The 10,392-nt window shown below is 40.0% G+C and overlaps 1 pseudogene; it reads left to right on the top strand.

Moving 5' to 3' along the window:
* Positions 1-5,680: 5,680 nt before the first annotated feature.
* Positions 5,681-6,556, top strand: LOC138168534 (small ribosomal subunit protein uS2 pseudogene; annotated as a pseudogene).
* Positions 6,557-10,392: the final 3,836 nt, after the last annotated feature.

Genomic DNA, 10,392 nt, shown 5'->3' with positions numbered 1-10,392 from the left:
AATCACAAGTATCAGTTTCACAGGCAATTTTGGGTCTCCATAGTTACAGTAAACATAACAAGGACAAAAGGGAAATGTGTCTTCTGTGGTTGATAAGTTAATAGGAAGTACTCTTTGGTGTACTGGAACATTAGCGATTTCAAAAATGTGACCAAAAGACAAGCGTCAGAGTTTATTGTCCATTTATTTCACTGCTCAAATGTAAATGAGAATAGTTATGGAAAACAAAAACCATATGTATTGAGTCAGAGTTAAGAATCACTGTAGCCCTCCTTACCCTGTAGAAAAGACAAGGCTGAGAAGTTCTGTGGTTCGATTTTTCTCCCTCGGCTATTTATAGTGCTTTCTCTGAAGTGCGACTCAATAAAGCAGAAATAGAGAATGTCTCATAGGTTAGACTAGAGGCGTCCTATTCCTCTACTAAAGAAGGTTATTTTTATAACATAGAGCCAAGCAACCTTGGAAATGGTGACTTCTTAGAGAATATAACAATACACCCTGGATCAATAGTTTAAAAAAGAATTTAAAAAAAAATCAGTGAGTAACCAAGATTTTACTAGGAAGAAGTCATTGATGATTTTTTAAAATGCAAGCCAGAGTGGTATAGTAAAGATTACACAACTAAACCTATCTCAAACATTCACTAAACACCTACCTATTCTGTTAAAGCTATCACAGTAGACAATGGTGATACAAAGTCTCAATGTGACACAGAACCAGCTCTCAAGGATCTTCTAATGCTATTTAACTACTTGGAAATTTGTTGCCTGAACAATCATATCATCATTCTAGGACTCAGGTATCTCATCTGTAAAATCAGAATAATGATACCTTACTGGATTCCATAATATACTGAGCATCCTTTTATCTCTAAGATCAATAATATTATGAAAATCCAGATTTCGGGGATCCTCCCAGAAATCAGTGGATACAATACTATGGAAAGCCTGATTTTAGAGCATTGGCTGTGAAGAAGTGAAGGCTATGTTCAGAGAGTGAACAAAGTGTCAAAGAAATAGCATATAGCTGGACCACGATATGTTCTTGTCCTTTGTTCTTGAAGAGGACCAAAATGACATCACTATGCTAAAGTAAACTTTCAATGTGTCTGACTGTGGCTGATCAGACCAGTACGAGTGCCAAATGCTCTACCACAGGTTGAGCACAAATAGTCCATGTGAACATTTGGGGTGGATTCTCCAAATTTGGGCATCCCGTATTTCCTTTGAGCTGTTTCAATTCTACTTTGCTCATAGAGTACAGTACCTTCTCTGGTGTGGGCATGCCATGCTGAGCAATCCTGTGCCACTGTCTTTCATGTCATGTAGGCAATTCCAAAGTTCCTGAGAGAGATCTTGAGAGTGTCCTTGTATTGCTTCTTCTGACCACCTTGTGAAAGCTCTCCTTGTGTGAGTTCTCCATAAAACAGTCTTTTTGGCAAGCCTACATTTGACATTTGAACAACATGGCCAGCCCATCGGAGTTGCCCTCTCTGAAGCGCAACGTGTTCTTCTTCTTAGAAGAAGCATATGCAAGGAGTTCAGTTATCAATGGGATAAGAAAATATGAGATTAATTGAAAGGAGGCAGCAACTTCGAGAACAGGCTTTTTCAGAAATGGCCAACCAGAACACATAAAAAGGCAGATGAGGGAAGAAATTATGATGATACTAGAAAAGGAGACAATCAGTACAAGAGCAGGACAGGTTATTCTAATTTTTTTTTTCATTCTTCCCTTCTGGCAATTAAAGAGGTTATTTTCTTGCCTGTAATATTGAAGAGGATATACAGTACCTGGGAACAGTTGGCATATCATGTTCCAGATGGTAAGAGTCCCTCAGGATGTGAGCCAGAGGGTGAAAAGCATTTTTAGAATCCAAAGTAGATCTGATTGCCCCATCTAACTCAGATGGAAGGCCATGAGTTATATACTGAAGTATAAATCGCTCCTGAAGAACAAGGTAATGGTGAGAGGCACTGAACATTAGATGCCTTTTTCACCTTTTATTTAGTTGCCAGATCTTATATTTCCTTGCTTTTCCCCTGAAACATGTAGCCAGATGGCTCTCATAAATAATGTATTCAGACATGACAGGAATGGAAGAATTTGTGATGTGATTAAAAAAATAATCTCCCTCCTCCCCATGATCACATGATCTAATCTTTTTTTGATTTGCCTTGTTTTCCCAAGAAGTAGATGGGATTGTGGGACAGTGCTGTTCTAAGAGATGGAAGACCTGGGCTCTATTTCCCCTCTACCCCTTATTAACTGCTCTGTGACTGGGCAAATCACTTCATATCTCTAGGCTTCAGGGGCCTCCTCTGTAAAATGTGGAGACTGTCTTATCTACCTTCACAGAACCTCAGAGCTGGAAAAAAAAACTTCATAAATAAATTAATCCAATTCAAGAGGAATCTCTCCATTTTTCTGGAAAGTAGTTATCCAGTCTCTGTTCCACCTGAACACTGCCAGTGACAGGAAGCTCATTACAACTCAAGGCAGTCTATACACCTCTTTTGGATAGATCCGAATGTTAGACATGTTTTCTCTAAACTGAGTTAAAATATCTCGGTGGCTTCTTCTGACTTCTTCTAGTTCTGCCCCCTTGGGGTAAGCTGAACAAATCTAATCCTTCTTCCACTTGAGGGTTCTTCAGTGATATTGGCTTCCCAGTTGTTCCTTGCCCAAGACACTTGATCTCTTGACTCTATGCATTTTCCCTGTCTCCGTGCCTGAAATGCTCTCTCCTCTCACCTTTCTTTCCCTCTTGGCTTCTCTGGCTTTCTTTAAGACTGTGCAAATCCTACCTTCTGCAAGAAACCTTTCCCAGTCCTCCTTAAAATTAACACTCTCTCTCTGTGCTTACCTTTGTGTCTACCCAAATATATATTATATAGATATAGTTGTTTGCATGCTGTTTCCCTCAGTAGGATAAAAGCTTGAGAGCAGGACCCAGAAGTCTTGAGTCTCCAAGGCCTTTCCCAGGGCCATTTCCCATCAAGGCTGAGAATAGGGAACTCAGACAAGGAGAAGTCCATGGAAGAGGGATGAATCAGATGGTTTCTCAAGGTCTAAAACTCTATTATCTTGTGGAAGTTAAAAATGTACAACAACAACTTCTGCACTGATGTCAGTGAGGAGTGGGGAACTGAGGTACTTCCCTTAAGTGTAGTGGGCAATTAGCAACATAAGTGGCATTAGGATCAGGCCAAGAAACAAAAGTATTCAATACAAAAAAAACCCTTCTGATACCAGGAACTTCATTAAATGGATCCCCACAGTCCCTAAGCTCCCTTAGGACAGCAATGGGGGAGGGCATGCTCAATGATTCCTTTTTAAAAATCAGAAGAACGATAATAAAATTTTTAGATTTTAAAATTTATCAAGGGAAATATTGAGAAGATGACTTTATTTCCTTCCTGGGTTCACCTTAGTGGAGAATTAAAACACTGTAACATGCTACATTTTAAAAAATGGCTTACTGATCACAGAGAGGCATAACTAGGAATTTTTGCCCTTAGGGCAAATTTAATTTAAAGGGAAAAACACAGAAGTTAGTCTAACAGCAGTTACCATCATGCAAGGAGCATGGCTCATCCCACAGAGAATCTAGCCTTAAACCTCATGAGGATTGGGGAAGATGAGTCCTTGGAGAAGGGTGCTATAGCAACCAACCCAAAGGTGGTTGTGCTGTGTTGCAGTGCAAGCCAGCCAAAGATAGAAAAGCATAGTATGGAGTGGTCACTGTGGGAGGAAGTGCTCCTACAGAGCTGGAACTAGGGTGAGGCAATCAGGGTTTTACTCTAGCATGCCTCCCTGAGGTGATAGTCCAGCCTGCCTTCTCTATACTTCATGGTCTTTGGTTAATCCTATTCTGTGAGATATTATATTAGTCCTCATCTCTTCATCATTCCTCACCTATTAACTCCTCTGGGATAAACTTCCTCCTAAGGAACTTCCAATATGACTACAGTCAAGTAGAAGGTATGTTCTTCTATGCCCTACCTAATCCAACTTTGCACAGGCAAAAGAATTCCAAGTTATAACTCTGGCCCAGAAAGCAAGCACCCAGATATTCAGAAATTCAAATTCTCCACTCCATGTTTCACTTTGCATATTAATTATTGTTGTTGCCCAGATACAGCCTTAATCAATCTCATTCTTCCCCTGAAATCTTCTTTCCCAAGACTCAATCAGGCAGTCAGTTACTAACAAAACAATAATGGATAAGAACTGAAACGCTAATTTTTACAAATACCTTTAAATTAAAACAACATTCTGGCTCTAAATTTTAATAAGAACTCCTCAAAGATTTATTAAAAGTGGTTAAACTATATCTGTTCTGATAAATGATCAAAGGATATTTTGTGATTAAGGGGCTGTTATTACCTGTGATAAAAAGGATATTATTCATCAATGCTAATATTTATAATGAGCTTTTATGTAACAATCATTCTTTATGATTGTTATATAATTATTACATTAACCATGATTCTTTAATCCTTCTAAATGAGATATACTTGTCTTTCCCAATAAAAAAACAAAGAACAAATTAGGAATCCCTTGCTCTTCCTACCAGATCTATGTATGCGAAACATTGTGTACAGTAGAAGGTGTAACCCAAAAGTAGGGGTATGCTGGAATCTGTTGTTAAATTTGCAATGTGATTATTTACACCATGGAAATCAGCAAACAGTACAAATCAGGGCTTGCTTTGCTGTTCATCCTGTGTTTTTGAAGACTGATTTGTTGATTGTCTGCACTTAAGAAAGTGAAGAAGAAAATGTGACTAATGCAGATTAAAGAAGCGTCGTGAGTACTTTTTTTTTTTTTTGGAGAGTTGTTTATTAAACATTTATCAGCATACTCCTGCCCATAAGGAAATACAAGATTTAGGTTCCAGTCCATGTTCTACCACCTACTTAACCGTGACCTTAGTTGTGGACCTGTAATCCAAATACTCAGGCTTGGATTTGGGCTTTGCCACTTATATGCTAGGAGAGCATGGAGAAGTCACTTGTCATATTTGGACCTCATTTATCTTGTTTGTAAAATAAATGGTCTGGATTTTTACTGAGTATAGTGAGTATAGTCATGTTGGGCAACTCCTAGGAGAAAGAAGAGAAGAAAGGCAGAAGAAAAGGCAGGTAGGTTCACTGAGAACACTACACCTCAGTTGGGCACGTTCATGTAGGGCAACCCCTGAAAAGAAGTGAAAGGGGTAAAGGGAGGTGATAGATGGAAGGACATAGTGGTGAAGTGAGAGAGGATAGAACCCTAATGATGATATATGGAATGGACCAACCTCAGTGTCATTCTCGACTCCTAATTCTCACTCATCCCACATATCCAATCAATTGCCAAACCTTGTTATTTTCATCTCCATATCTCTTAAGTATATCCCATTCTTTCACTCATGACTACCCTAGTTCAGGCTCTCATTCATCAGCTTTCATCAGAACTTTCACTACTGGACTTTGATGACTCAGGAAGAGAGAGAGAAGCTGACAACTTTGAACAACTCTGCCTCACTGAAATCCAATTTGCAAACAAGTTAAGACCACTCAGATGTCATTGGTCCTCTTCAAAAACAAAGGACCGCCCTTTCCGCGCTGTCCCGAACAGGGTTCCATACGGTGTTGTTCTCAGTTTCCATCGTAACTTTAAAGGGAAACTTTCATGATGTCCGGAGCGCTAGATGTCCTGCAGATGAAGGAGGAGGATGTCCTCAGGTTTCTGGCTGCAGGAACCCACTTGGGCGGCACCAATCTGAACTTCCAGATAGAACAGTATATCTACAAAAGAAAGAGTGACGGCATCTACATCATTAATTTGAAGAGAACTTGGGAAAAACTTCTGCTGGCAGCTCGTGCCATGGTTGCTATTGAAAACCCAGCCGATGTTAGTGTCATCTCATGCAGGAACACTGGCCAGCGAGCTGTTCTGAAATTTTCTGCTGCCACTGGCGCCACACCTACTGCTGGACGTTTCACACCGGGCACCTTCACTAACCAGATCCAGGCAGCTTTCAGGGAGCCTTGCCTTTTGGTGGTCACTGATCCTCGGGCAGATCACCAGCCTCTGACTGAAGCATCTTATATTAACCTCACAACCATTGCCCTGTGCAACACAGACTCCCCACTTCGCTCTGTGGACATTGCCATTCCATGTAACAACAAGGGAGCTCATTCGGTGAATGCTGGCCCGTGAAGTCCTGCGGATGCGTGGTGCCATCTCCTGGGAACACCCCTGGGAGGTTATGCCTGATCTTTACTTCTACAGGGATCCAGAGGAGATTGAAAAGGAAGAGCAGGCTGCAGCTGAGAAGGCAGTGACAAAGGAGGAGTTTCAGGGTGAATGGACTGCACCCACCCCAGAATTCACTGCTGCTCAACCAGAGGTGGCTGATTGGTCTGAGGGAGTGCAGGTGCCATCTGTGCCCATTCAGCAGTTCCCCACCGAAATCTGGAGTGCTCAGCCAGCTACTGAGGACTAGTCTGCGGCTCCTACTGCTCAGGCCACTGAGTGGGTAGGAACTACCACAGAGTGGTCTTAAAACCCAGATGCTTTAATAGTGTTGGAAAAATGCTGATTGAAAAATAATATTGGTTTTTTAACAAAAACAAAAACAAAAAACAAAGCACCAACAACAATAGCCTCCCAGTTGATCTCCCTTCTTCTTCCTCCACTTGGTTATTAAAGAGATTTTCTTAAAGTGCTAGTCTGATCATCCCACTGCTCCACAAGCTCCAGTGGCCTTTAGGCAATTTTAGGCAACTGTTTTCTCTGGCATTCACTACTTAGGCCTATTCTACCTTTCCAATTTTCCTATATATTATTTCCCTCAGTGTACTGTACCCAGACTCACCTTCTTCTCCTCACGTATGACAATCCCTCCCTTGTTTCTATGCCTTTCCATTGGCTGTCCTCCATGTCTGGAATGTTCTTCTTTCTCACCTCTGCCTTTTGGAATTTCTGGTCTCCTTCTAGACTCTACTCACGTGGCTCCTTCTGCATAAAGGTTGAGTGGTCCCCACAGATGCTAGTATTGTTCCCTCCATGGGTACCTCGCACCTGCTTTATAGATATTTTATCTATACCTATAGACTATGTGCTGTCTCCCTCTTTTGAATATAAGGTTCTTGAGATAAGGATTTGTTTTCTTTTTGTCTTTGTACCTACCACCTAATATGCCTAATGAATTCTTGTTTCATTGAGTGACCACGGTGTGGGCTGGACAACCACTATAGAGAGCTGGTGACCTGGGGACAAAGTCCCAGTTGCTCCTCTGTAATTACAGCTCTGGTTGTGTAGATTGAATCTGAGTCAGTCAACTTGAATATAGTGCTTCCCATCTCGATTTCAAATACAAACAGAAAGAAGCTCATTTTCTGTGCCACTAGTTTTCACTTGAAAGATCTCTGCATGCTTAATTAACATTGCACATCTGGCAGTTGCTGTTTCAATGAGACAGGCTCTTGAAGGTGGTATTCATTTGCAAAAAAGTGCGATTTCTCCAAGTTGTTACATTCTGCTTTTCTTTCTAGTTCCTCAGACATAGTTTGCACCAGAAGATGAGACAGGAAAAAGGCAGGGAAAGCTGTGTAATGAAAATATCCTAACAGAGCAACTTTATTGAGTAATATTTCAAATTTTGAGTTGAAATCACAAAAGGAAGTCAATAATCATGTTGAATTTGGACATTTTTACAAAACACTTTATTTCAGAAATATGAACAAAAATGTCACCAGGTTCATATTGCAGAGGGCCCAAATTTACACATAGTAATGAAGTTATGTAATAATGCACATATTATATGTATGTTTCTATGAAAAGGGAAAATTCCTTTTAGGTAGAGACTCCCTCATCAATATATATTATCACAAGATAAAGTTCCTAATTATATTCCTTTTTCTCTCCTTTTTCTTAAATTTTATTTTATTTTCAAACAAAGATCAGCCTTCTCTCTCTCCCACTTTCCCCCACTACAATCCTCACCATTGAGAAATCAAGACAAACAAAACTCCTGTTTACAAACGTGAAGAGTCCAAAAAAAAAAGAACAAACAAACCCAAATTTCTCATTGGCCGTGTTTTTTTGTTTTTGTTTTTGAAGTCTCAATCTGAACTGAGTCCATTACCTCTCTGAGAGGAAGTGGGTGACATGTTTCAACATGAATCCTTTAGGAATTATGGTTGGTCATTGTGCTATCTTGATTATGTTCTAATCTAAAGGAAACCTTTCAGACCAGTGCTGTAACTAACAATTCTGTTGGCCTGAAGCTGGGAGACAAATTCTGTTGTTGGAGTAAGAGGAACCTCAGGTTGAGAACTTAGTCTTTTTGATACAAGGTGTAATGTTAATGGGATATAAGATCTTCCCCATACATTAATAGGTCTCACATGGAACCCATTAAGGGAAGCTTGCTTAAGAGGACTTGCTTGTAGGAAGGCTTTCACACCTTTTGCTAATTTCTTAGGTTGTGATGGCTTCTGGCTCTGAGAAGTGCGTATATACTCTGAGTTGGTATTTTGCTTTGGGGACTTGCTTATGAGAAGGCTCTTATGATTCGCTGGTTGAGATTCTGAGTGGCCCTATGTTCAGAGGTCCCTGACTGCTCGGATGTAAAGGATCTCTTAATCTAAGGATGTATATAAAGTGTATAGTTGATTCAGGCAGTCAGAAACTTATCTAATGGTCTTTATTTCTCTGATTGTATTTTCCCTGTATTTTCTTTGAAATTCAGTGTGCTGACTTTTCCCCTGAACTAGTGAATGTACTTAAAAAAGATTATTGACCCCTTGGACAGCTATCTTTCCTAGTAAAGCAGATCTAAGAACCTGTGCTAGCAGCCATCCTGGGTATACCATTGTGGTTGCCACTACATAAGGCCACGTTAATTTGGGGTTTTTTTAAATTTGTTTGAAGAAAGCAGGAGATGGAGACTTTGGGATGTTGCTTTTTGGGAGGCCATGATGAGGGAGAAGCAGGGGAAGGTGAAGACAAAGTTTACTTGGATTAGAGAGGGAGCTCATCATCTGGTAGCTTTCTATTTTAACTATTCTTGTTAATCACGACCTCTATTCAGGTGTTTCTACCTCCTGAACAAAGTGTTCTCTGTACCCTCTAATTCATAGGTTCCCAAAGTGGAAGATACTTCTCCTGGGAAGGGGGGTTGGAGGGGAATGCTGGACTGACCAAGAGGGTGGTAGTAGCCTCAGGTGCAATTGGGGGGCATTGAATAAAAATAAGGTGGTGTAGAACCATAAGGAAAGAAGAGAACTTTGAAAAACTGTCAGTACATGTTTTATCTGTTGTGTAGCAGAGTTAAAGTCATAGCGATTACATTATTTTCCTAATAAACACACAAAATGCAAATTATAACGGATCAGTGGTGAAGTCTGCTGATAGGTCTTAACAAGCAAGTGTTGGCAGGTGAGCCTGTCACACATTGTTAGGAAGTCCAGCATTAATTGGCAGGAATATGTGCATGTAATGACTTGTTTGTAATACAATACTATACAGTTACATGATGTAATATTGCGTAAATTATTAAATTTAAGATACATCATTTCTTAAAAACATATTATATATATATATTTTTTGAAATAATGGAATTTTTTTTAAAACCATTAAAGGGTTAAAGAAAGTAGATTGAGAGGGGTGCTGGGTAAATTTTTTTTAAAGGGAGCGGTGGGCCAAATAAGTTTGGGAACCTCTGTTCTAATTCCTGGCACTCTGGAGTAAAGGCCTTGTGTCCCTACCCTAGTTACAATTCTGCCCTTGACTTCCTCTGTAAGACATGACTGAATAGGAAAGCATAAATTCTGCATATGTATATGTAATAAAATATGATATGGGCAGATCAGTTGATATACATGCCTGAACTCATAGGAAACCTGAGAAACTGCAAAACTCTTTGGTTAATCAATCAATCAAACAATATGCTTACCATATTCTAGGAATGCAAAGAAAGAGCAAAAAACAATCCCTGCCCTCATGGCACTTACATTCTAATGGTAAAAATCTTGTTACTCAATTCTTGGGTAAATGTATCATTCCAGGACAGCATTTAGAAAGAATTCTAAAGGAGAAGTCTATACTGGTAGTCATTGCTGGACTCTGTACTAGTTATGTGACTGCGGGCCTCACCTCTCTGAACTTCTCTGTAAAATGAGAAATTTGGATTCTTTGGTCTTTGAGGTCCCTTTTTGCTCCAAAATTCTACGATGAATTTTAGTAGCTCTTTCTTAGGCCACTAAAGACCAATTCAAAATTTCGGTGAAAAGAGACTCTGTAGATGGCGGAGTAGAAGCACGACCCTCCCACAGCTCCGGCTTCCACCCTCCCCAATCCATGTAAAAAGGGAACTCTAAACAAACTTTGGAGCTG

The sequence above is a fragment of the Petaurus breviceps genome, unplaced genomic scaffold, assembly GCF_028583685.1.
Source record: "Petaurus breviceps papuanus isolate PSGF00001 unplaced genomic scaffold, PetGlider_PUasm1.0 37, whole genome shotgun sequence".
Classification (NCBI taxonomy): domain Eukaryota; kingdom Metazoa; phylum Chordata; class Mammalia; order Diprotodontia; family Petauridae; genus Petaurus; species Petaurus breviceps.
Note: the sequence above shows the minus strand (reverse complement) of the source record. Positions and strands in the feature narration are given on the sequence as shown.